Source organism: Mauremys mutica, chromosome 10 (genome assembly GCF_020497125.1).
Source record: "Mauremys mutica isolate MM-2020 ecotype Southern chromosome 10, ASM2049712v1, whole genome shotgun sequence".
Lineage (NCBI taxonomy): Eukaryota > Metazoa > Chordata > Testudines > Geoemydidae > Mauremys > Mauremys mutica.
The window spans coordinates 7,624,742-7,651,258 of record NC_059081.1 but is presented as its reverse complement, the minus strand read 5'-3'; the positions used below and the strand labels follow the sequence as shown (position 1 = coordinate 7,651,258).

The 26,517-nt window shown below is 43.1% G+C and overlaps 1 long non-coding RNA gene across 3 annotated transcripts in view; it reads right to left on the bottom strand.

Annotated features, from left to right (window-relative positions):
* The window catches only part of LOC123378328, a 161,160-nt gene that overhangs the window by 97,707 nt on the left and 36,936 nt on the right, over window positions 1–26,517 (bottom strand). For 2 of the 3 annotated variants that reach the window (XR_006582560.1, XR_006582562.1), the window contains exon 4: window positions 13,825–14,063. This is a non-coding gene — a long non-coding RNA (uncharacterized LOC123378328). Of the gene's footprint in view, window positions 1–10,629; window positions 10,860–13,824; window positions 14,064–26,517 lie in introns of those variants that run through there. The other variant, XR_006582561.1, reaches the window with a different exon arrangement.

The window sequence follows — 26,517 nt, the reverse complement described above, 5'->3', positions numbered from 1 at the left end:
CACCTTCACGATGCCTCTGAAGGCAGCAAGGTGGTCCCTGTGAGGCCATTCACAGCCCGCAGAATCTCTATGACCTGTGATGATGTTACAAGGAAAGAAGACAGCTTGACTCTCAGATCCCAGATTAAGTTTGTAGGGCTGACAGTTAGAAAACATTGATTTATTTGCACGTTGGGTCTGGGATGACCAATAGACAAGCAACTCACTCAATACCATTTCAGATGTATCCCTTCTGGATCCAAATCCAGCAAGCTCCCAGGGAAAAAAAGAGACAATGCAGTAAAACACTATCAGTTTTCTATAGTATCCTTGCCTATTTGAAGCCTGCATTAAGGAAATCTGAGGGAAGAAACATAAAGCTCCCCCCCCCACTTAAGTCCTGCTATAAATTAGGGGTGTCCTCATCCTTTAGCAAACTGCCTTTGAAACATATGATAAACACACAATGGAAATGAAATGGACAGTAGCCAGCAAAGTATAAAAGCAGTCTGTCACTGTAAACTGCCTCTGAACAATCCCCAAATGTTACACACAAAAGGTGTACTATCAGGCAAAGGCAGAGAAGCTTGCAAGTAAAGCGGTCCTAAGCCTCTTTGTACTCCAGGTCTCTAATTAGACATAACAAAGTGAATACGAATTGGAAGGAGAAGAATTGGCAGGAGGCTGCTGCTGTCTGCACTCATCATGATGAGCATCGGTGTCTTGGTTCTATAGCACAGATAAAGGAGCATGTGCGTCCTTTGTTTCTATAATAGGATGCAACATGTGTCACACAGGGAAGGAATTACAATAGCAAGGACTTATGAGCCTCAAGATTTCCAGAGTGCAGAGTATAATAAAGGGTTTCATTAAAAAATAACAAAAACAAAAAAAACGTGGGATGAATGTCAGATGAGACTGGCTTGTTTTAAAAGTGAGAAAAAAAGATGTTTAAAATATACAGTAGCCTGTACCAAAAATATAGTATTTCAAGTGCCAGAGGCATGAAAGGATTGTCAGTTTAGGTCTCATGTTATGCTCAGATTTTCCCATGTGTTCTTCACACTCCACCCCCGCAAAGTCAGGACTGACCCCAAGGACTACACAAGCTTTGTCTATACTGAAGAAATGAATGGTGTGTTTTTAAAAATGTAAACTAACACAGTTAAATGCGACTTAGCATCTAGTGCAGATGGAGTATGGTCAAGGATTACCATGACCAGCAAACATGTTTTTAAACACTGTCTTTGTCTAAGTGCTAAGTGATATTCAACAACGTTAGCCAGCGTTTTAAAGACACCACTTATTTTCTGACTGCGGTCAACATCTTTCAAAGGTTTCAAGAGACGTATTTCAAATGTACCATGTCTTCAGCCAATGCAGAGGTTTTGTGCATTCTGGTCAATATTTTAAATGACTGTTCCATTAAGGAGAATTGTTCTCTTAGGAAATCTGGGTTCTTTTCCTGGGCTTCTGAGTCTTTTTCTGACTCCGCTACTGGTTTCCTACATATTTACCATGACTTCCCCAAGGTTGCATGAGGATGACAGGTCACTTCTTCAGAATGATCTGGATCACGTAGTAAATCAGGCTCATTTGAACAGTATTTCATTTTAAAAATTGTGGGAAAAAACACACACTTATTTTCATAAGAACATAAGAAAGGCCGTACCGGGTCAGACCAAAGGTCCATCTAGCCCAGTATCTGTCTACCGACAGTGGCCAATGCCAGGTGCCCCAGAAGGAGTGAACCTAACAGGCAATGATCAAGTGATCTCTCTCCTGCCATCCATCTCCATCCTCTGACGAACAGAGGCTAGGGACACCATTCTTACCCATCCTGGCTAATAGCCATTTATGTCTTAGCCACCATGAATTTATCCAGTCCCCTTTTAAACATTGTTATAGTCCTAGCCTTCACAACCTCCTCAGGTAAGGAGTTCCACAAGTTGACTGTGCGCTGCGTGAAGAAGAACTTCCTTTTATTTGTTTTAAACCTGCTGCCTATTAATTTCATTTGGTGACCTCTAGTTCTTGTATTATGGGAATAAGTAAATAACTTTTCCTTATCCACTTTCTCAACATCACTCATGATTTTATATACCTCTATCATGTCCCCCCTTAGTCTTCTCTTTTCCAAGCTGAAGAGTCCTAGCCTCCTTAATCTTTCCTCGTATGGGACTCTCTCTAAACCCCTAATCATATTAGTTGCCCTTTTCTGAACCTTTTCTAGTGCTAGAATATCTTTTTTGAGGTGAGGAGACCACATCTGTACACCGTATTCCCCACCTTTTTCCAATGAATAAAAAGGGAAGCAAGATTAAAATATGAAAAAGGGGGATTTTCCCCCCACTAAAGTGAAAGGAAAAATTCTGCCTTTTTTCTCCTAAGCTAAGAGAGACTGAAGACAGCTACGCAACCGTATAGAGCTCCAATACCACAACTTCAGACTGGCTGAACCTCTGACAACAGTCAGAGGCTTGAGAGAGGGAATGAGAACTATGGAGAGTCCCTTGATAATGCATCTCTGGAGGGCAAGAGCCTATTTTTTTCTAGTCATTTTCCCCCCACACTCACCCAAGATAGGCAGAAGAAAACCCTTCAGGGGAGCGCGAGGTGGGGGGCTGGCTTTATAAAAGATTATTTTGTTACTCTGCCAGAGTTGAAAATACCAACTCTAGAGCTTTGGAAAAGTCTGGATATGGAACTCTATCTTTGCCTTGCCTGTTTTACTACTTCTTCACTGACACTGCTGTCAGCAGCTGCAAGAAAGCGACAGGGCTGTCACTTTAAAGGAGTGCCATCTTGGCTTCTCCTATCTGGCCTTGTGCTTGAGGAACCTCAGGACCCTCACACATAGCACATTCTCACTGCTAACAGTGGCTCCTCCCCTGAGTTAAAAAGCTGCACTAAAAATAGTGTTGGCAGGAAATAATTTGTCATGACAAAAATGGAGAGAAAAATTTCCTCAGAAAACAACTTTTTTCACCAAAACGCCTTTTTTTTAAGTGAAGTATTTCTGTAATTATTATTTTATTAGTAAAAAGGCCACTTTTCATTAAGATAAAGAAGTTTCGATGGAACATTTTCATACCATTGTAGTTGAAAAGTTAGTTTGTAAAAAGAGGCCCATTTAAATAAAAGGCCATAATCTCAATGGGAAGAGACACCGCTGGCATCTCCTAAGTAGCTCCTGCTGAGGAGAGATAGGCCCAAGTCATGCAGATCAGATCTAGAATCTGATCTGAATCCAGACTTCTGCAGGCATCCCCAAAGCCCTTTTCTAGGATCGGTTCTCCTAGGATTGCAGCACAACTACCTCTGACGAGAAACAGTTATGAACAGTTCATGGCAGCGGTGCACAGTGCAGTTATGGTTAAAGATGCCAGTGGCTTGCACAATCAGGGGCCATTGATATACAAGCACCCAGGATGAAGCTCTCATAGAAAGACCTACTGATGCCATGAAATAGTGGCTCCCTCAGAGAGGTGTGTTGCAGAGCAGATGCACAAAAAGAGGGTAAGCAGCCAAGCCATCTTTTCCAGACCTCTGGAGTCTGAGGGGAGGCTTGGGAGAGGGATTTACGAGGTATAAAATGCAGGGCTGAGGGAAGAAGAGGGGCACAGAGTAAGTTTAAGCACTTCAGTTTGTTTGAACTTGGTGTGAGTTCTGGAGAGACAGAGAATTCCAAAGCAGCTGCTTCTTGGGACAGAGCAGTGAGGCCTTAATTTTTGGCAAGAGACTGTTCCCTCAGTGCAGTTATACCTCTGTTTGAGGAAACAGAACAGACATTTCATCAGTAAACAAACTACACTAATACCCAGACTGTGTCTCTCCATTTCTGCTGCTGCAGGCTTACACGGCCCAGAATTCTGTTTCCATCTAGCAAAGGGGCAAGAAGGGAATGAATATCTAATCCAAAGAACTACGGCTACACTGTTATTTAGCTTGTTTGCATTAGCTGTAAGGTATACAAACAAGTCTTAGTATTTTGTTATTCTTCCCGACCTAATTAATGTGATTTATCTAGAATGAAAAAGCAGGAAGCAGCAATACTTTGCATGTCTGTGTCACTCTTCATTGGAGGTATTTGAAAATTAATTCATCAATATTTGTTAAACACTTTTGTGAGGCACAGTGTTATTATACCCAGCGTCCCTGTGCTGGCAGCAAGGGGGATTAGATGATCTAATATTACAGATCTTTTCCATCAATCATTTGTATAACTCTGTTCTTCATTTTACAGATGGATAAGAAAATTCAGAGAGGTTTAAATCCCTTGCCAAAGGTAGTCTGTGTCAGAGCTTGGAATAGAATTCAGGAATCCCGTCCCCGTCTCTGAATACAAAAGGAAAATTAGAAGAAAAAAAAAGTCAAACTATATATTGCACTTTTTCCAAGCACAGGAAGTAAATATATATATATATTTTAAAGTAGATGCTTCTAAATCAGTGCAATGCTTTATAATATGGGAACACTTTCTAAGGTTTCCAGCTTGCACTAGGTTCTATATTACAAAAAGAATAGGCCTACACCGGAAAACTGCAAGATTTGGTGTAGCAAATTTATGGCATAAACTGTTAATTTAGCCTCATGCATTATTGGTGCTGCTCACATATGTTTGTAATTGCAGTGTCAGAAAGAATACGGAGTGACATTTGATTGAAGAGAAAAAACCACCCAAAACAATACTTTCTGTTCATCCTCCAGCCAAGCTACAAACACAGAAAAGCACATAAAATCCCTCATTCCTCTGGCCTTAACTAATGATAAAATAACCAAAACAATCCACAGACATGTGACAGTTAAAGAACTTTGTATTGATTAAAAATAATAACTTCAAAAACCTACTGTAAATATTCCATTAATTAACTGAATAGGCTAAGAGTTCTTATATAACTACAAAGCTCTGGAGATTAGTGTAATTTCATGCTAGCTCTGCTTGTACTGCTTATTGCTTTAAAGTAACTGTATCACTAAGTATTTAAAAGAGGAAGTGCTCTTGGGGAATATAAAAATCCTTAGATGTTTGCATCTAAATAAGCTAGCAAGCCCTATTAAAAGAAAGGTAAAGGCACATTATTAAACAGATTGTAATTACAATATTGATTCTTTCTGCACGAAAGAAGGCAAAGTAATATTCATTAGTGATTCATATAATCTGAGATTAGGCTGAGCAGATATTAAACCTAGGTGCCCAATTTAATGCTGTGCAGTATATATAGCTTGCCAATTACTGCAGAAGAATTGCAGGGAGATGAGTTAATGCTTCTGCACCGCTGAAATCTTCTAGTTTCTTATCTTTTTAAAGGAAAGAGATTTCTACACTTTAATATTCTTCCTTATTTAAAATAAGTGAGATTTATAGCTTGTCTATAGGAAGCAACAGCTCAGACTCTGGGGGTGTGATTTGTAGAGCACTCTAAAGTGTTGTACTCTAACTGCCCCATGTAGCAATAGGTGAACCTCCAAAGGTCTCCTCGGGTTGAGTGTTCCCAGTTCTTTGGTATGGAAATCACACAAACAAAGATTTTCCTATGAGGTTTTTCAGCACTTTCTTCATCCAAGCAAGAAACACCAAATGAGCATCTTTACTGGAGGCTTTTGTTATTCCTCCTTTTGGCCTTGGTCAAAGCCAGATAGCACTGAGGAGCATGAAAACAAAAAGAAAACACAGGGCCAGAGATCCTCAGCTGGTGTACATTGGTGCTGTAGCGCCGCTGAAGTCAGTTTGGGTTTAAGGGTCAAATCCCACCGACTTCAGAAGGAGTTAGAGGGATATATTAGGAACTGAACCCTGACTTAGAGCCAATTTCATCCACTCTTGCTCCTTTATCTCTAACACTATTGGAACAACCCCTTCCACAGCTCATCTGTGGGGACTGAACCTAGGACCTCTATAAACCTCTACTGCTTGAGGGAAAGGACAAAGGCCATTTTCTTTAAGGCAGTAGCAGTCACAAACATCACTACAGCCAACAGAGGGAGACAAAGAGCCACACTGTCTGCATAGGTCACCTGACATCGATGACCTCAAAACAACATACACAACGCAATTCATTAATAACGTGGCTTGGTCTTTTTCCAAAGAGGATTTCATCCCACAAAAAGGATAATTTCTCTTACCAGCCATCTTTCTTCCCCTTCCTGTCAGGTCTCCCCATTCCATTCTGGGGAAAGCAACAACTTCCAAAAGCATGGAGATAAATGGGGCTAAAGAACAACGGTTCATTTTCGAGCCTGTAGTTTAACATACAATAGAGGCAGCCCACAGACATACATTTGGTTGTTGTCTTGCTTGTGGCTGGACTGTTCTGGGGAGCAATGTTGCTGGAAATAGTCACTATATGCCCATTTTTGCAGATTTAAAAAAAAATAAATCAGCAGAAGTGGCAAAAATTAATGAACACCAAATATTTCCAGTTCTACTGTATAATATAACATGAAGCCACACGTAAGAAACAACTGACTATACTGCCCATACCACCATCCTGCAGTCTTAGAGGGAGTGTTCACAATGGTTTTGTAGCCATAGCTAGAATGGTTGAAATTAGAGTGGTGGACACTATAAGGCAGCATCTACATTTCAGCTGGGAGATGTGACTCACAGCTTGCATAGATGTACCCATATCTGTGCTAGCTCTGCTGAAGCTAGCATGCTAAAAAAAAAAAAAGCAGCGTGGCCTGGGGTTTCAGGGGTGGCGGCTCAGACTAGCTGTCTGAGTACTCATCTGCAGGTCCAAGTGGGTAGGTACTGGAGTGGCTAGCCCGACCAACTGCCTGTGCTAACTTGGCCACACGGCTATTTTTAGACACTCGAGCCGAGCTAGTGTAGGTACATCTAAGCAAACTGGGAATCAAGTCTCCGAGCTCAAATATGTTTGTCCATTTTAATTACATACATTTAAATAAAGAATTGTCTCTAGCTTCAGTAGTGTGTTGTAGTAGTATTTGTTTATTACGCCACAAAGATAATCAGCATCAGGTTCTTCACTAGTTGCTTTTGAAAATCTGGGCCTAAGTATTTTGGGGGCCTGATTTTCATAGGATGGATGCTCATTACTTTCTGAAAACCAGGCTGCATTAAAAGACCCCTTAGGATGCTGAGGAGCCCAAATTCATCATATTGGAAAACATAGGCACTTCTGGGGGCAGGGACTGTCATCTGTTACTTTTCTATACAGTGTCTAGCACAATGGGGCTCTGAGCCTCGATTAGGAACATGGGAATTGCCATGGTGGATCAGACCTGAGGCCCATCCAGTCCAATATCCGACACTGGTCCGCACCAAGTGATTCAGATTCAGAGTGATTCAACAGACCTCTTAAATTCTTAAATCCTAGATTCTTTCACTTTTCCTGGGCAAATATCACCTCCATTTTACAGATGAGGGAAAAGACCAAAAGGCAATGGGATATGTCCAAGGCCATAGGTGGCAGAGGCAGGATTAGAACTCAGGACTAGCTGACTCAACTCACAATTTGCCAAGTAACTGAGCTGACAGTTTTCATTGTGTTCTGTTTAAGGAAAAATCCTAACCTTGGCCATTAGGATCTCTCTGCCCTGGTTCCTCCCCCCCCGGCAATGTTAGAAGAACTCAAGAGGATTTTTTTAAAAGTTAGGTTTATTGAAACTAGAGATAGGCATAAACCATAATTTGGGATCAATCTTTGGAAAAACTTATACCCAGAGCTGAAATCGACATCTCCGGGCTATTTCTAAATGATACGCACATGTTATATCTATAACCAAGTCAACATGTTCGTCTCATGTAGTATAATTCAAACACACAGGGCCAGATTCTCAGTGGGTGTAAAGTTGCAAAATTGCACTGATTTCTGTGGAGTATTGCTGATTTACACCAGCTGAGACCCTGGCTCAGGAGACTTGATTAGGCAGCAAAAACCCAGGATCTTGAGAGCTATGCAGAGCCACCATGCTCCAGGAGGAGTTTCAGGTGCAATTTTGCCACAGGTCTCCTTCTGAAGCATATTGGTGCACAGGATGAAGCATGCATGACAGCTGCCATCTTTGCTGACCCTGTGGATTGAACTGGGGACCTCCAAAATTAAAAGCATAAGTCTCCATAGCTTGAGCTAATCAAAGACTCTCCTTAACACAGGGGTTCTCAAACTGGGGGTCAGGACCCCTAAGGGGGTCACGAGGTTATTACATGGGGGGGGTCGTGAGCTGTCAGCCTCCACCTCAAACCCTGCTTTGCCGCCAGCATTTATCATGGTGTTAAATATATTAAAACGTATTTTTAATTTATTGCAGGGGGTCGCACTCAGAGGCTTGCTATGTGAAAGGGGTCACCAGAACAAACGTTTGAGAACCACTGCCGTAACACATTAACATCCTCTGTGGATTGGGCACAGAGCAGGTGGATAACATACCCTGACCAGTGAGTTATGTGCACTCTCACTTCTATAACTCCCCCTGTTGGTCAGTGTGGAGCTGGGGGAAACAGAAGCCTTAGGAGAGTCTTGTGCTGGAAGGGAATTCCTACATTCCAGGGAGTGCAAGGACTTCAGCTGTGCTGACTTGCAGAGATGTAACAGTTTTATAATCCATCCCTTCACCACAATCCTCCCCCAATAGCAAAAATGGACAAAACTGCTCCTTAGCTAGCATTATAGAAGATACACTTGTCATTGGGAGCTTCTGTGGAATAGAACAGATACTGGATCAGCCTAGATGGGTTACTGCACTACAAATACTTAACCTATGACTTTTGATACTGTGAGCATAAAAGGAACTCCAAGATTCTGTTCTTGTCTAATAACAGCCCACTATAATGTTCTTAGCTCTCATGCTGCTTCCTTTACAAGCAGAGAGACTGTAAATAAGTTTAGCAATAAATAATGTATAGCTGTAACAGTGACAAATATTCCAGGCAAGTAACTGGCAAATTTATTCCAGGAACTTGAATTACAAATAGCAGACATTTTAGCAAGTAAAGCATCAGAGTGCTGTATTTAAAACAGTGAAACCCTGGTCCCATTGTCTTCAACTTGGGGCCGGGATTTCAGTCAGCACACACTAATTTAACAACTGACAACCCATCTTCATTCACCACGTTGGAAAAAACAAAAAACAAACAAAAACCATAGTGGAGGGCCATTTTTCCATCTCACATTCCTCTACAGCACTGTGATAGTCCAGTAAAAGTGATGTTATTTACATCTCCCAGCCCGTATACATCATTCTGGAAGTGCATAAAGGACATTGAGGTGCCAGGGGAGAATTCCCCCAGTGCTGGTACAGCACAGGGCTCTCAAGTGGCCCTTTGTAGCTCCATCAAAGATGCTAGTGTAGTAGGGATAGTCTGTACCACAGAGCACTGCAGAGCAGCCTGGAATCTACACTGGCTTTGGGAAGATGAAGCTACACCCTTCAAAGGCTTGCAGAGCAGTTGCTCTGGTGCATGCTACTTCAGAACCCCAGGAGGAATACCTGATTTGTCACCTGGCTCAGCAGACTCTCTCCTGGGAATTACAGTACTGCCAGGGCCACCCACAACATGGGCCATGGCTTGAAGTCACAAATATGGTTTAAAACTCTGCTCATCTTATGGGTTGGACAATCGAGGATTAGTAATCCTCTGTCTGATTTCCCCATACTCTGACTCAAGAGGCAGATGCTCCAGAATCTCTGGCAATGATCCCCTCAAACTGTTATATTTATTCTGTGAAACTTCCCCAAGTGCCACCCTGACATCTTAAATGATGGGGTAGCGTACCGCCATCTTGAATTTCTTCTATAGCGATAAGAAGGTGTTACAGTAGATAATGTGGCTACTGATTTAAACTATTTATAACATCAGGGATAGTTTTCAGAGGGAGCATGTACCCAAAGTATGCACTTGTGTCTGGACTAGAAAAATAGTTTGTGGCCAACATGCTGGCCAAAACATTTTAACTAACAGGTCTTTGCTTCCTGTCTAGCATAGACAAGACAAATTATGTTTAAGAATATATTAGCTGGTCATGGGCATCCTGCCTTTAAACATAGCTTGCTAAGGCTTCCCTGACCACATTAGTCAAAATGCCTTAACTAACAGGTGTCTTGAAATCCTGTTTTCCTAATTTAGATATGGCAACTGGACTTCTGGACTCTCAACACGCCTGAAGATCAAGCCCATCTGTAATATTTCTCTTTATAAGTTGTGTAGCAGTGACAATGCATCCAACGCATAACTCACTAGGGAATCCAGGGGTTGGGACAAAAAAAGGTCTTTTTCACTATTAGAAAAGAGAAACCACAACTCATTTCTTTATGGCCATCCTTGCAGAAGTGGAGTTTGGGGAGGCAACTGATTGAAGAAAGAGTTTCACCTATTGTATTGCACTAACCTTTTTATTTCAGTTTTACTTGTTCCCTGGGCATCTTTGTCCCATGGTCTTAGTGTTACCATAAGGCTGCACCGTACTAACAACAGAGGGAAGAAAAACCTTAGCCTGGGTCTGGATCTCAGAAATCAGGGACTGAAATTCTGACTCCTGTCCACCCCTGTTGTTCATAGCCTGAGACAGCTCTTGCCTTGTACAGTTAAATAGGATGTAGCGTAATGCATCCAAAATCATCCCTTCAACCCCAGCTCTATGTGGGTACCCAGCAGCTGACCTATCACTGTTAGAGTGGGTGAAAACAATGCCAATGCATGACAGTATTTATGAACTGGCTATCTAGACAGTTGATTTAATGAGCCTACCTCAGCACACTGTATAAACACAATCGTGGAACTGTGACTATACTGGCACAGATATTCCTCCTGTTAAAAGAATGGCTGAACTCCTGACGAGGGACAAATCATGATCATGTTTCTTAAGTGTTGGTTTGTAGTCCAGTTCCACAATCATTTCCTCAGCCAGCAGGTCCTTGAAAAAGTCAATAGTGAAATATTGCAAGAACTGCCACTGCAGGCTCCTTTCACAGTCTGCTGTATGCAAATGGAACATTTTAATAATTGCATGAAATAAAAAATGAGCAGCGCATAAGCACTCCGCTTTGCCGCAAGAAATCAGGTGCAGTGGCTCAACATGCAGAAGCATTTGGATCCCCACCACAAAAATATGCAGTGCTTAAATTTAGCAGGGGGATGGTGAACCAGATGCATCATGGATTGGTAATAAGAGAGGCCTCAAGAGGCCTAGTGTGAAGGAACAAATGGCATCTGGTACCACCTAAGAGCTGTTGGTGGGCCTGTATGAAGTTTATTTGGAACCAGATCCTGATCTCTTTAATCATTAATCACTTATTCCATTAATAGTCCCATTGGACCAGATTCCACCATCCTTATTCAGACCAAACAGCCCCATTGAACACCACTGGAACTATTCAAGTAGCAAGGGGTTACTCGCATGATTAAGGGTGGCAAAACATTGCCCTTATTCTCTACCGGTGAGGGGAAGAGGATCTATTCAAGCCTGTAAGGCCCAAAGAAAGAGACCGACCATCAAGTCAAGTCCAAACAATATGCCATCCTCACACAGATACCAGTTCAACGTATCCCTTTGCTTCCCCAAAGCCTGGGTAACAAGACGGTCCGGGCAGCACGCCCTGAAGGACAGGAAATTCAGGCAGGTTACAACTTCATGGTGGGGTAGTAGGTGCTAAGGTTGAAGGCCCATCCCTGAAAATGCCCTTCAGCTGCCACCTTTTCTTTAAGCTGCAGGGACTCCAGCTCAAACACCTTTGTGGCAGGAGAAAGAGGTGGCATCTCAGTTAAGCAGGTCCCAGGCCAGTTAGGGCTTTATAGGTCAAAATCAATGCCTTAAACTGTACTGGTAAACCAGGAGAATTGGAACATAGTAATTTAAACACCAATATATCATCTACAGGGGCCACAGCCTGGCACATATATCCTTTTTATTTCCTTTGGAAACATTTATTAGGATAAATGAACGAAGTGTATCTGGGACAATCTCCCATTGGGGAAATTTAACAGCATTAACAATGAATTTCCTGGATCCAGTCTTACCTGCAAGTACTGGGACCAGCCTCCAAGAGGCTGAAAATCTGGGCAGCAGCCAATTTATTCCTTACATCATTAAATGCAAGTATTAGGCAAAACTTGATTGCCTTATTTAAGTCTCATCGGCCAAGGCACACAGACACAGCTCTCCCTCTGTGCTGTTTCTCTACCACCATCATGATATCCTCCCAAATCTATAGTCACAGCAATTATTCCTAACAGCAAAACTTTTAGTCTCTCAGTACAACTGGGATTTTTTCATGGCTCATGCATTGCCAGACCATGATATCCAACCTGAGTTTGTATCCCCCAGAAAGCCTGTCTGCCCTACTCCATAAATACAGCGTGGCAGTATTTTATCATCTTCAGGTGCTAGTAGCACTAGAACTGGGAGGTTTCTCCTGCAATTCCCAATTAGATCAGTTTCAGATCACAACATGCTCTGATGGTGCTTCTTGGTTTATAAGTTTATATTGTAAACATTTTGCACCTTTCTTGGGCATAGCTTATCTCCATGATCAATGTCTGTGAGTGTGCATGTGAACCTTAACTGTTTAGGTACTTCCACGGATAGTACTTTAGCTGATGAACCTGTTTCCAATTTAAACTTACCTTGGCACTATTTCTCACCAATGAAAAATGCTTGGAACACCTGGGAAGCTGCATCTGAGGCTGTTGCTGCTTCTGCCCATCCCTGGGTGATGGCTTCGCCAGCACCAGCACCTGTGCATCATTGTAGCTGCTCATCCAAACCATAGATTCTTTAGTATTTGCACATTTCTTTTACTTTACGTGTGTGATGTCACTGTCCTTTTGCTGGACATCCTCTCACACTTCCTCCAGGCTCCCTGTTTGTTCCCAGGTTTGCATCCTGCCTGCTTTCTGTGCTTGCTTTGGCTGCATGACAGCACATAAGAAGGCTTTGCTGCTCTATACCCAGCTGTACAAGCTTGGCTCTAGGTGCAGCATGAAGCTCAGGAAATATGCCATAAAGGAAAATTATAACAGTCTACAATTCCAGCCCCTTTTTGTGACCCTGTGCCTTTAAGATTCCAGACTCAAGTTACAAAGCTGTTTAGGGAAACAGATTCATGCTTCCCTCAGCTGTTGGTCACTGGGAAAAGTCTATTGGGACATGCCTGGCAGGGGCCTTTCAGTCCTTGTAAGCCAACAGAAACATGCAGTCCTATCTTCTGGCCACGTACAGTCCTCATGCAGAGATTAAACTGACATCTCCTCCAGCTCTCCTGGCTAATCAGCAGGACAGGCTCCTGGCTCAGTCTGGGCTGGTGGAAAGGGAAAGAGTCCTTCTTCCTGAGATGCTCCAAGCCCCAGCTTTGCTAAACCCAGTTGAAACACATTCACTCCATCTGGTGCAAATTAGGTTCCCTGGAGCAGGACCAGCTCATTGCTTGATCTCCCTTGCAGTACTTCACCTGCTCTGCATGGGGCATGCACACCTCATCAGACCTGCCTTCTCCATATATGTTGGGCTTGTGCCACTACATATCTCCTGACCATGTCTGCTGCTATATTTATAGAGCATGCTCCGCTCCTGGTTTGTCACCTTTTCAAAAGGCTTTTAGTGAGTTTGTTCTTAAAATGTATCTTGCCCCAACCAGATTATTGCATCAGAAAGTGACCAGTCCTTACCTAGGAATTTTAATTCTGCTGAGCCACTTTATGGATTCACATGGGCTTTGCACCACTTCAGAGTGCAAATCCTGGGTAAGCTTTGGGGGATTTATACCATGCAAACATTGGGTTAGCTCTTGGGGTGACACATTCATGAAGCCTATTGTAACATGCCCATAGCATTTTTTTTTCTTGAACTGACTTATCTATACAAGCATAATAGATGTATTTACCTTATCTCCAGCTCAGATTAACACAAAACAGCAATTTTCCTCACTGCCTGTCAGCTTCAGGGAACCTTTGAAAATGAGCTCAGTATTCTGCTTGAATGTCTTCCTCTTCCCAAGAAGATTTCTGATTTTGGAGCAGTTGGGCTCCAGCAAACCTTATGGCTGGGTGTTTCTTAGGCTGGATCTGCACTGACTGGACCTTTGGCATCGTGTGATGTATTATTTGTAGGCAGCAGGTACACCTAATGAATGAGCGAGAACAAGGCACAACAGCTCTACTGGTGATATGCTCAACGGAAAAGAACTGCATCACAGCAGACAATAAGCATTTCTCAAAGATATAACTACTATATTTCCAATAGAACCTATTTATTTTTAAATGCACCTCTGATGAATCCCAATATTTCTATAGCACACTGGCCAAGTGCATCTTTGTCCCCCTGTAGTGGCTGCACTGTGCAAGAAGTTTGAGTCAGTTATTACCTTCAAGCCAATTGACCTAGTCCATTATGTAAATAGTCTGTGGCCCATTAGCCTGAAGACACAGCCAGCTCAAACCTTCTACCTGGTGCATCCACTAGAGAGTGACAAAGACACTTGGCCGGTGTGTGACATTTCCACAGTGGTTATATTATTCAGTGTGGTTTGCCCAATCTTTGGAGTGTGAGCTAGACAAATATCAATTCCAGAATATATAGGTGATATTAGAAAAGTGCCCCACTTTTATATCATTCTGTCTGCAGCCTCCAACAGGCTCGCTGGGTGAGGCCTATCATAAACTCAGCCAGGCCTTTCCTACCCCTCCCAGTTTTGATGTACTGTTCTATTTAAATCTGATGCATGCTGGGGTTATTTGGCTAGAGACATCTCATGCTTCCCAGGGAGACCTCTGGTCTGGAAAGTCCCAGAACATGTAGGATTTGAAAAGGTCAGTCCAAAGGGTCTGGCAGACCAGACCCTGTGATGTTATCATGGAGGAGAAGGGGCACATGGGTCTAAGAAAAGGGAATTTGAAGCTAGAGAACAGGACTGCAAAACTGTGCTTGTAAATAAAGCACAGAAGCGGGAAACAGGAAATCTGGAATCTATTCCCAGTTCAAAAACATACGTGCCATGTGCCCTTGAACAAGTTAATTAACCTCTCTGTGCCTCAGTTTCCCCATTAGTAAAACAGGGACCACAATACTTACTGTACCTAGTTCAAAAGGATGTTGCATGGGGTGGTTCACTAATGTCTGTAAAGGGTGCTAAGAGCGCAGGATGAAGGATACTCTAGAAGGGCTAAGTATATGGATAAGAAAGCTGATTCAAGGATGAGGAATGGAAGAATCCAGTTGGAGATGAGAACATGACCTATGAAGGAAGGCTGAAAGAATTGGGTTTGTTTAGTTTGGAAAAGAGAAGACTGAGAGGGGACATGATAGCAGTTTTCAGGTATCTAAAAGGGTGTCATCAGCAGGAGGGAGAAAACTTGTTCACCTTAGCCTCTAAGGGTGGAACAAGAAGCAATGGGCTTAAACTGCAGCAAGGGAGGTTTAGGTTGGACCTTAGGAAAAACTTCCTAACTGTCAGGGACAGGGTGGTTAAACACTGGAATAAATTGCTTAGGGAGGTTGTGAAATCTCCATCTCTGGAGATATTTAAGAGTAGCTTAGATAAATGTCTATCAGGGATGGTCTAGACAGTATTTGGTCCTGCCATGAGGGCAGGGGACTGGACTCGAAGACCTCTTGAGGTCCCTTCCAGTCCTAGAATCTAAGAATCTATGAATCTATGAAGGGAGCAAGAGAGTTTGAACAAGTCAATGTGTTAGGCAGAAGAGTTTGCCAGGGTTCACCACATTGCAGGATCAGGGGTCCAAGTTGGCGGGGCAGGAGTTACGAATGAGCAGCCAAGCTTTCCGAGTTCTCCAAACCAAAGTGAAGTTTACCAAAGTTCCTTTAAATAACTTTAAATTAGTCTTCACTTACTCATTTTGGCTGCATAGTTCTGGGAATTTGGCAACTGCACCCAGACTGCATCAAATATTAATTGCATATTTAAGGAATGAAATGTGTTTCTGGTTTACAAATGATTCTCCACTTTGAGACACAGCCAAATATTAGTAAAATTTAGAGCTCCCAGGACTGAATGAAAATGATCAAGACTTAATAAAATTAATGTGCAGCTTGCTATTGCAGCTATATATCAAAAGAAATATATATTGATTAATTTTCCCTAGAATAGCATCTATAATTTACTGTGTTTGAAAAAAAGCTGGTTGCTCAAAAGGTTATGGACAATGTAATTTTTATACCTTTGGACTGTGAATTTGTAGCTTTTTTTGGGGGTGGGGAGGAGAACAAAAAGTCATAGATTTATAAAATGTTAAAGTCAGAAGAGACCGTTATAATGATTTATTCTGACTTCCTGTATAACACAGTCCAAAGAACCGTACCCTGAGATGGTTGCACCAAAGCCTATAACTTCTGATTCAGCCACAGTGTATGTTTTACAAAGACATCCATTCATGAAAATCCACCCATCCCTCAGTGAGTGGTCCCAATGGCTAACAGTTATGAGGTGATCATTTTGAGAAGAGGAAATCTTGGGACTTTTTTTAAAAAAAATACTTTCAAAAGTCAAAGGGAATTGATTTGTGTCTAAAATAACCTCAAATGTTCTGCGTTTAGAGGAATTATAAAAAAGAAGGGGCTTCTCAGAACATGCACCAAGAACAATTCTGAATAAAGACATTTCAGAAGAGAATTACCATATCATGCCACCGGGACTGCCGGCAGTCAGGTTTAAGGATAGGCAGAATGCAGTTCCTGAGGTGGAATTTGGTTAAAGCAGTTGGGATAAAAATACTCCCAACTCTTATATAGACTCTCATGGAGTTTTCATAACCACAAATACTCAGGAACTTGTTTTACATTTCAGGAAAAAGCTAAAACCTTCACAATCCAGAACCCACTGAAGGCAGGGATAGATTTGTGGGCAGCTTCACCTGGCAGTGAATCAGACCCCTGTGAATACAGAGTACAAGGGAAAATGCCACATACTGAAGTCACCAACACCATTTCCAATAGGACATGAGATTTCATTTGAGGTCTCACAGCCACATCTTTAACCAGCCTAGCTTAAGATCTGACAAGCTCATTGCCCAATGTTGCCTAGCTGCCTGCATACTGCTTAGCTGGCAAAACATCAGAGTCATTTTAAGAAAAGAGAAAAGCTTTTATTGGCTACATGCACATTTACAGGAAAAAACAATCTTTTTATCGCTGCATATTACATTTCAGTTTCTACCCTGGCTGAAGTTTTAAATTGGGTACTCATGACAGCACACTATTTCCAATCGTTATAGTTTCATTCTATATTTTTTGAGGGAAACTTTTATGAGAGCGTCAGTCTTATCACGTTTGTTTGTCGTAACGGAGGCTAAAATACAAATTGTGATGATGCCATTTGCAAATTCTAATCTATGCTGTATAGATTTATATCGCGTTCATCGCCATCATATAATGAATGACTGGCTACAGTCAATCCTGCCTTCAGACTCCAGGCTAGAGTATTATAATTTGCAACTCAATCCTTAAGCACCACTCCAATGACACATAGGAGCTGGAACCATGCCACAAGAGGCTGGGGAAAAATTCCCCTTGGGCAGGCACAGGATAAGGTTGCTTTTAGCAGTCATATGTTCCCCCTTCTTGAACCCCAATGCAGTAGGAGGAATCTCAATAGCACACATTGCTATGAAGATTCTGCACTGTAGAGCGGAGGCTTAAGAGGCTACTATAAAAGAGAGCAGCCTCAGGGCTACTCTAATTTATGCCACTAGAGTAGCCCAGAATCCTGAGTGTGCAAAGATAGTGTATCAGATTAGCTTCCCATCCCGTGAAATTACCCACAATCAGTAGCATCCAAGCAGCACTGCTGTCTCCTAAAGAAGCCATATCGTCAATCCGGTAATAAAGAAGCAGACTTAAAGAACAAAAGCGAATGTCAAAGAAACGTGAAACTGAATGAATATGACCTGCACCCTGAGGCTGACTAGACTTCCACTCTGGTGGCCCAAGAACTAGAGCAAATGCCTGATGCAAGCATGCTCAGCTGAGAAAGCTGAGAAAGCTGAGAAAGCCATGCTATTGCTTCTGGAGAGTCTCCCAGGTGGTCTTAATTGCCAATGGTAAGTCAAACACAGTCTTCTCCCCGCTGCCACTGAATCAGCCCAACAGTTTGATTCTGAATCAGATCTGGAAAGAGGTCTATTTTTTTATCTGGTTTAGATCCGTACTCCTAGATTTTAGGCCAGAAGGGACCACTGTGATTATCTAGTCTGACCTCCTGCATAACACAGGCCACAGATCAGAGAGGTAGCCGTGTTGGTCTGGTTCTGTAAAAGCAGCAAAGAATCCTGTGGCACCTTATAGATTAACAGACGTTTTGCAGCATGAGCTTTCGTGGGTGAATGCCCACTTCGTCGGATGCAAGAGTGGAAATTTCCAGGGGCAGGTAAATATAAGCAAGCAAGAAGCAAGCTAGAGATAACGAGGTTAGATCAATCAGGGAGGATGAGGCCCTGTTCTAGCAGTTGAGGTGTGAAAACCAAGGGAGGAGAAACTGGTTCTGTAGTTGGCAAGCCATTCACAGTCTTTGTTTAATCCTAAACTGATGGTGTCAAATTTGCAAATGAACTGAAGCTCAGCAGTTTCTCTTAGAAGTCTGGTCCTAAAGTTTTTTTGCTGGAGGATGGCCACCATAAGATCTACTATTGTGTGGCCAGGGAGGTTGAAGTGTTCTCCTACAGGTTTTTGTATATTGCCATTCCTAATATCTGATTTGTGTCCATTTATCCTTTTCCTTAGAGACTGTACAGTTTGGCCGATGTACATAGCAGAAGGGCATTGCTGGCATATGATGGCATATATTACATTGGTGGACGTGCAGGTGAATGAACCGGCGATGGTGTGGCTGATCTGGTTAGGTCCTGTGATGGTGTCGCTGGTGTAGATATGTGGGCAGAGTTGGCATCGAGGTTTGTTGCATGGATTGGTTCCTGAGCTAGAGTTACTATGGTGCGGTGTGCAGTTACTGGTGAGAATATGCTTCAGGTTGGCAGGTGGTCTGTGGGCGAGGACTGGCCTGCCACCCAAGGCCTGTGAAAGTGTGGGATCATTGTCCAGGATGGGTTGTAGATCCTTTTACAGGCCACAGACTTTCTCTCAGGCATTATTTTATGAGGTCATTACTTCTGGTTGGGCTAGAGCCTCGCTTTCAGGCATCCAGTTCAAGACTTCCAATCTTGTGGTCTCAGATAGGAGGACTGTGGCAAAAGTAGATTCTCTTTTAACTTTTCTACTCTTTGGTACCGATGTCTCATTTATGAAGAGCTCATGAGAGTTTGGTTCCATTAAACCCCAATCCTGCTTATGGTTTAGCCACAGAACTAGGCCAAAGCTAATCCAGATGTAGATTCAAACACTCTCAATTTACTCCTTCTCTAAATATACTTTTATAGTACGTAAGCATATTTTGTTCACAAGGGTCACAATACCCTGTAGAATGGAGGCACCAATTTGTAGTGTAGAGATATCTATAAGAGCCTAGTTTTTATGAGACCAGAACACTTTGAACAGTCCTAAAATTTTTACTTTTTAAATGATAGCAGGAGCTCAAAGCTTTTTGCAAACGTTCATTTTCCCAATGGCCCTGCACAATACCCATTTTACAGATGGCTAAACTGAGGCACAGAGAGCTAGAAGATTCCCTTCCAGACAGAAAAAACAGCCTTTTTAAGAAAAACCATCAGCCCATCCAATCAGCAGCGTTCTGGTACCTGGAGACTTAGGTCTATTAGAGTTTGGTTTTGGTTATTGATTAATGAAACATCAGATAACTTGGCTCAGTCATATTTATTAATCAGAGATGAATCAGCACAGAGAGGTTCATAGGTACCAATCCCTGGAAGACAGTCCTGCAGCAGCTAATCTATCCCAAAGTATGAACTTGATTTGATTTATATTTATACTGTACAGGTTTATGACACATAGAAGAATAACACGTTACTCCCCTTTCCTTATCTATTTTCATATATATATTTAAAAATATACGGACATCTATACCAACCATACACAATAACCTTTCAGATGTTAATAAACTATAGAGTGCAAATAGCATCAGACCATAGTGACATGAACTGTATTGTCCTAGTGGTACCTAACCACAATTAATTTAGAACATACATCTGGTTTCTGACAGGTTCCGCCATACAAAGAATGGGGGTTATTGAGAGTTTACCTGTTAGTAAACAGCTTAGTATAAACACAGAACATCCTAGGAGTATGATTCATACCCATTGATTATATACATATATATGTTTAGAAGATTTTGTAACAGGTTCCAGGCCTACAAACGCATACACATACTTAACTTTACACACACAAGTAGTCCCACCGATGTTGCTTTATACAACTAGAACTTGCTCTCACGGTTCTTTAGGAAGGGAACATGCAGGGCTAGGATTTGGCCCTGACCCCCACCTCCATTTTGGAATTGGCTTTTTACAGAAAGGCATAGAAGCTGGAGAAGACCTATTAAAATCACCCTGTCCAATGTCCTTCCTGGGCTGGATAGTGTCTCATATATAGCACATACGTTAAAAAAATAATCCTCCACAAACTATACATACCACACCAGTATAACTTCAGTGGAGTCACTCCTAGCTTGAGAGGAGTATCAGGTCCATATGCTCTATCCACGCCACACCTGGAAAGCTACCAAGCTACATGCACTACATTAAGCCTCCCCTTCTAAGCACATGACAGGAGCATAGGGTAGCAGGTTGGGCTTTCAAAAGCTCCTCAGTGATTTAGGAACACAAGCCTAATTGAAAATCAGTGGGATCTGTGTCCCTGAATCACGTAGACATTTCTACAAATCCCACCCAGATTCCTCTTTTCGGTGTGACTGACTTTCCTTTTGAAAATGCAGAAGTGAATAGTGTTCCAAAACAATCAGCATCTACTGTGCAAGGTAAGCATTCACCCCATCCTAGGGATCAGCTTTACAACCACACAAAACAAAGAAACCCAGCACACTTTAATCTCCTCTCCCCAGAGGGCCACTCCAACCGCACTGATATAGTGGCTGATCACCAGGGGTTGGCAGGAATCAATTAATATCTCCCTGCAAGGTTGATGTCAACAAGTTTGGACAGCAGCAGACCCCATTATCCTGTGCACAGGATGCACCAGCCAGGAGAGCTGAGAGTTCTCCTACTATTCCAGCTAGAGACATTTCATTGTGAGTACATGAAATCACCCAGACACACTGAAATGCTGAGTATCGTGGAAAGGCACCTGCAAAGGAAGTTTGACCTGAGGAATGATGATGTGAATCTAATGCGTCTAGAAGCACTTGCTGCCCTTGTTGATGACTCTCTGATGCCAGTTAGAGGACAGGAGAAATGATATGAATTTGTTAAACTATTTCCCCATTCCCAACTGCTTTCTCTCTTCTGAGTCGTTCACTTGTGACAGTCAGACAATCTAAGCACATGGCAAAAACCGCAGAAAGCCCGGGTCTGCAGACCGGAGATTACATAAGCAGTCATCAGATGCCAGAAGGTGAAATGAGACCATCACTGGACTCTTGCTCACCAAACAAGATTTTAATTTGCAGTTACATTTTTCATAAACCCAGCTGCCAAAAGTGCATTTGTTCCTTCTTTTTATATTTTTTTCCCTTCCTCTTCCGATAATGTTTCATGTACTTTGTGCTGTTGAAAGATGCCAGCCTGGCAGTCCCGGAGACTGAAATCCTTCTGGTTATCCACTGAACAGGTGCAGCACAGATGGTAGCAGGGCAAGCTTTCCTCCAACACCACCTTGCTAATGGGTTTATCCTTGCCCTGAATGGACCACTCTTTGAGGATACATTAGCCTTCATCCACCTTGCGGCAAATGCCAACCAAAGGACCAATGAGATGCATTTGTAGTAGTGGCTTTCTTATGATGATGATGGTTTGTATTATATCACCTAGAAAGCCCAACTGAGACTGGGGGTCCTATTGTGCTTGGTTCTGAATAAACACATAGGAAGCGGGAGTCCCTGCCCTGAAGAACTCACAGTCTAAATAGACAAGACAGGCAGAGGTTGGAGGAAAGCATTATTATACCCCCATTTTACAGATGGGAAACTAAGGCACAGATTAAGACCAGAGTTTTCAAAAATGTTCGGGACCAGCAACAGGAGACGAATTTTCAGAGGAGCTCAATTCCCATCTAGACAGCAGGGCCGGCTCCAGGCACCAGCTTATCAAGCAGGTGCTTGGGGCGGCAACTCCGGAGGAGTCAATGTAAGCAGCAAGGCTTTCAAAAGCATATTTAAAAAAAAAATAAGGCTGCTGCAGTGGATGTTGAATATCTGGTTCTGACCTCGCTGGAAAACGTAGCCCCTTGTGGCTTCTCCACAGGGAACCTGCAATGGAGCCAGGAACTAGATTCAGAATTCCTGAGTCTCAGACCAATGTCTTAACCACAGGCCTTTCTGCAGAAACTCAGTTACTAGGAACTAGATTGAAGCCACAGAGAAGTGTGTGTTTGCTTTATCTTTGTGGTAAATAAGTAAAAAAAAAAAAGGATTCTGCCCATTCCAAAGAAACTATTTCTATTTCCATTTCTTCTTCCCCAAAGGCCCTACCTCCTTCTTCTCAGCCAAAGCTCAGGGAAAAAAATACAGCAAATTCTCCTACAGCTCCAAATCAGTTCACTGGAGCTTCTCTAGTAGTGTTGCTCTTAAAACTATTTTATCTGTTACTTTTAGGCACCAGTTGCCTCTAAAGTGGCCAGTGATGACATTTCTGGGACATTCATTTAAACTGATTGGCCAGGTGTCAGAACATCGTAATGAAGGCCAGCTAAATATGGAGTCAATTTTGGGAGAATGACTTGAATTCTAAAGCTGAATAATAAGGACATGAGGAGTAAATTTCTGAGTGATGGATGGCATGGCTTCTCCAGCTAGATAAGTCAGGCCTACAGAAGATAAGAGCTAATTAACTGCAGCTTAAAAAAAAAGGGAAGAAGAAAAGAACTAGCCCTCCAAAAACCCAGCAGCAGATTGCTATTGTGAACGTTAATATTTAATGTCTGAACTGAGAATGCTGATGGGCACCTATTTTTGGTGTCAGTGGTGGCTTCTTGTCTTTTTTTTTTAAATCTCAGTTAATGATTCTGCAAGCTGTTGAATAGCATTTGCGCCCCTTCTGTTTCAAACAGAAGGATTGGTGCCTTCTACCCTTTAGAACAACCAGCTGCACCGTACAGCGGAAACAACCACCACAACCAGGGAGTAATTGTTGTATACACTTGGATGAAAAAGCTAAAAAAAGATCAAGCAAAGCTCTGCCCTGTCAGGCCTTATCAATAATAACAGGACCTGACAGCACTTGGCTTAAGCTTGTCTACTTCAGGCAGTGATGGTCTGTTGTTTCAACAGTTCTGAAAGGGAGAAAATGGCATGCACTAATCTCAGCCGGCTACACTGCAGCATTTGGGCCTGTCATACATCGACATACATTAGATCTCCTTCTCTATTAGGAAGCTGCTGTCAGTCTGATCACTCAGCATACTGATGTTTACAAAATTAGTCATGCTTTTTGGGGGCCTGGAGTGCTGAGGAGAGAGCTGGTAGAGCCTTGAAAATGAGGTTTTTCCCCCTTCCCAACACCATTCAGTTATAGCTTAGAGGAGTGAGTTCACCTTCAGCCATGCTGTCACCTCTGAAATAGAATATTGTGCAAGGGTGACATTGTAAGGGGAAATTATAGCGCAGGTGAAAGCCCGTGATCATCATTTCAGCATTTGCTTTCCCAGCAGCTCTTAGTTTGAATGGCAACCTCAACGTGCATGCACATGCAATACCCATTGCAGGGGTGACCTTCTCAGCTGGAAAATGTTCTTCCCTCTCTCGGGTACATTAACCTGGAACACAGGAAGGCACGATACCCAACCGCTTTTGAAGGCTTCTATCCCTTTTGGGTAACGAAGGCTTGTTTTTTAGCTAGACTTTTAGAAACTCCCAGAGTACAATATGATGACTATTATCCTTTTCTTCTCCCTCCACCAAATGAGCCAGAGAGACAACCAGATTCTCAGTTACTGTATTGTTGTTATTTAGCATTTGTGTTGCAGAAATCCTTAGAGGTTGTAAGCAGGTTGGGGTTCTTAGAATCATAGAATATCCGGGCTGGAAGGGACCTCAGGAGGTCATCTAGTCCAGTGCTTCTCAAAGTCAGGCCACCGCTTGTTCAGGGAAAGCCCCTGGCGGTCTGGGCCAGTTTGTTTACCGGCCACATCTGCAGGTTCGATCGAATGCGACTCCCACTGGCCGCGGTTTGCCACTCCAGGCCAATGGGGGCTGCGGGAAGGGTGCCCAGCACATCCCTCAGCCCACGCTGCTTCCGAAACCCCCATTGGCCTGGAGCGGTGAACCGCGGCCAGTGGGAGACGCAATTGGCTGAAAATGCGGATGTGGCAGGTAAAAAAACCGGCGGACCGGCTTTGAGAAGCACTGATCTAGTCCAACCCCCTGCTCAAAGCAGGACTAATCCTCAACTAAATCATTCCAGCCAGGGATGACCTTAAAAGCCTGACCTTAAAAACCTCTAAGGAAGAAGATTCCACCACCGCTCTAGGTAACCCATTCCAGTGCTTCACCACCCTCATAGTTAAATTTTTTTTCCTAATATCCAACCTAAACCTCCCCCACTGCAACTTGAGACCATTACTCCTTGTTCTGTCATCTGCTACCACTGAGAACAGTCTAGATCCATCCTCTTTGGAACCCCCCTTCAGGTAGTTGAAAGCAGGTATCAAAAGCCCCCTCTTTCTTCTCTTCTGCAGACTAAACAATCCCAGTTCCCTCAGCCTCTCCTCATGTCATGTGCTCCAGCCCTCTAATAATTTTTGTTGCCCTCTGCTGGACTCTTTCCAATTTTTCCACATCCTTCTTGTAGTGTGGGGCTCAAAACTGGACACAGTACTCCAGATGAGGCCTCACCAATGTCGAATAGAGGGGAATGATCACATCCCTCGATCTGCTGGCAACGCCCCTACTTATACAGCCCAAAATGCCGTTAGCCTTCTTGGCAACAAGGGCACACTGTGGACTCATATCCAGCTTCTCGTCCACTGTAACCCCTAGGTCCTTTTCTGCAGAACTGCTTCCTAGCCATTCGGTCCCTAGTCTGTAGCAGTGCATGGGATTCTTCCATCCTAAGTGCAGGACTCTGCACTTGTTCTTGTTGAACCTCATCAGATTTCTTTTGGTCCAATCCTCTAATTTGTCTAGGTCCCTCTGTATCCTATTCCTACCCTCCAGCATATCTACCACTCCTCCCAGTTCCCTGGTGCTAGGTTCTGTACAAATGTGTACACCAAGGCAGTGATGTCAGCTGCCTCTAGTTTTTGGGTGCTGTGATGGGGTGTTCACTCCACATTATCCTGAAGAGGTTAACATCGGCCAGATGGTCTAATTAGCCTGCAAACCAGGAGACATTTAGGCGAAGAGGAAAGCCCTAATTAAGGGAAGCTCACTTGTGCAGGGACATGAGGGGCTTCTATAAAGCCCGGAAGCTAGTAGCAGTAGAGGGGTTGTGGTCACTCTCTCTGGGACAAGGGAGAGAAAGGGATTTGGGCCGAAGAGGAAGGGTTTGTCTAGCTGACCTGGGGGATAGGAGTTTACCTAAAGGGTGGAGAAGGTGAGCCTGGGACAGGCAAGATAGGAAGTAGTCTGGGGGAATGGCAGGAAGGTTTGTGGCAGTACAAATCTTAGCTGCTGGAGATAGAGGGCCCCTGGACTGGAATCCAGTGTAAGGGCTGGACCTGGGTTCCCCGACCAGCCACTGAATGTGTGGCACAATTTGGGCAGCGAACTTGAAACATGTCTGAGACTGTTTTGTTTTAGACACTTAGGGAGAGGCAGTGGATGTACGGGCTGCCTGGGATAGTGTGAACGACTTTGACAGTACCCCAGAAGGGAAGGGTTGTTGTGACTTGGCCAGAGGGCTAAGCTATGAAGATGAGAGCAAGAGAGTGAGATGATGGGCTGATGAACTGTGAGGAGAGGGCATCAGACTGGCAGATCTAATCCCCAGACTCAGCCAGAAGGATGCTCTCCAGAGGTCCCCGTGACAGGTGCCCGATAAGAAACAACTTAACAAGGCCTGATTTTCAGGAAGTCCCTTGTCACTTTTGACAATCTTGATCACAATAAATGAGTCCCTGCCCCAGAGGGCCTGAAAGATGAGGTACAACAGCTTGATGAAACATACAAGGAGTGGAAAGGGAGATGGGGTGTCAAAACAGCAGGATGTTTCAGCATAGATAAGTAGCAGTTTCTCACCGACTAAATGGAGAAGAAGAGAAAATATGAATAGGTGACACAGCCAAGGTTGATAAAGGAGAGCTCTTTGCCTGCACCCGTGAAAGGTGGAAAGTTTGCCAGTTATGATTGCATCATACTGCATGCATAAGATTTGAAAAATAAAATAATAAAGAACACAAATTATCTAGCTTTTTGTGTTCAAGGCACCCTACAAACACTACTGAATGAGGTCTTGCAAAGGCTGGGTGAGATAGAAAGGGACAGGGGAAACTAAGGCACAGATGTTAGAGGGGAGATTTTCAAAAGCACAGATGGGAGTTG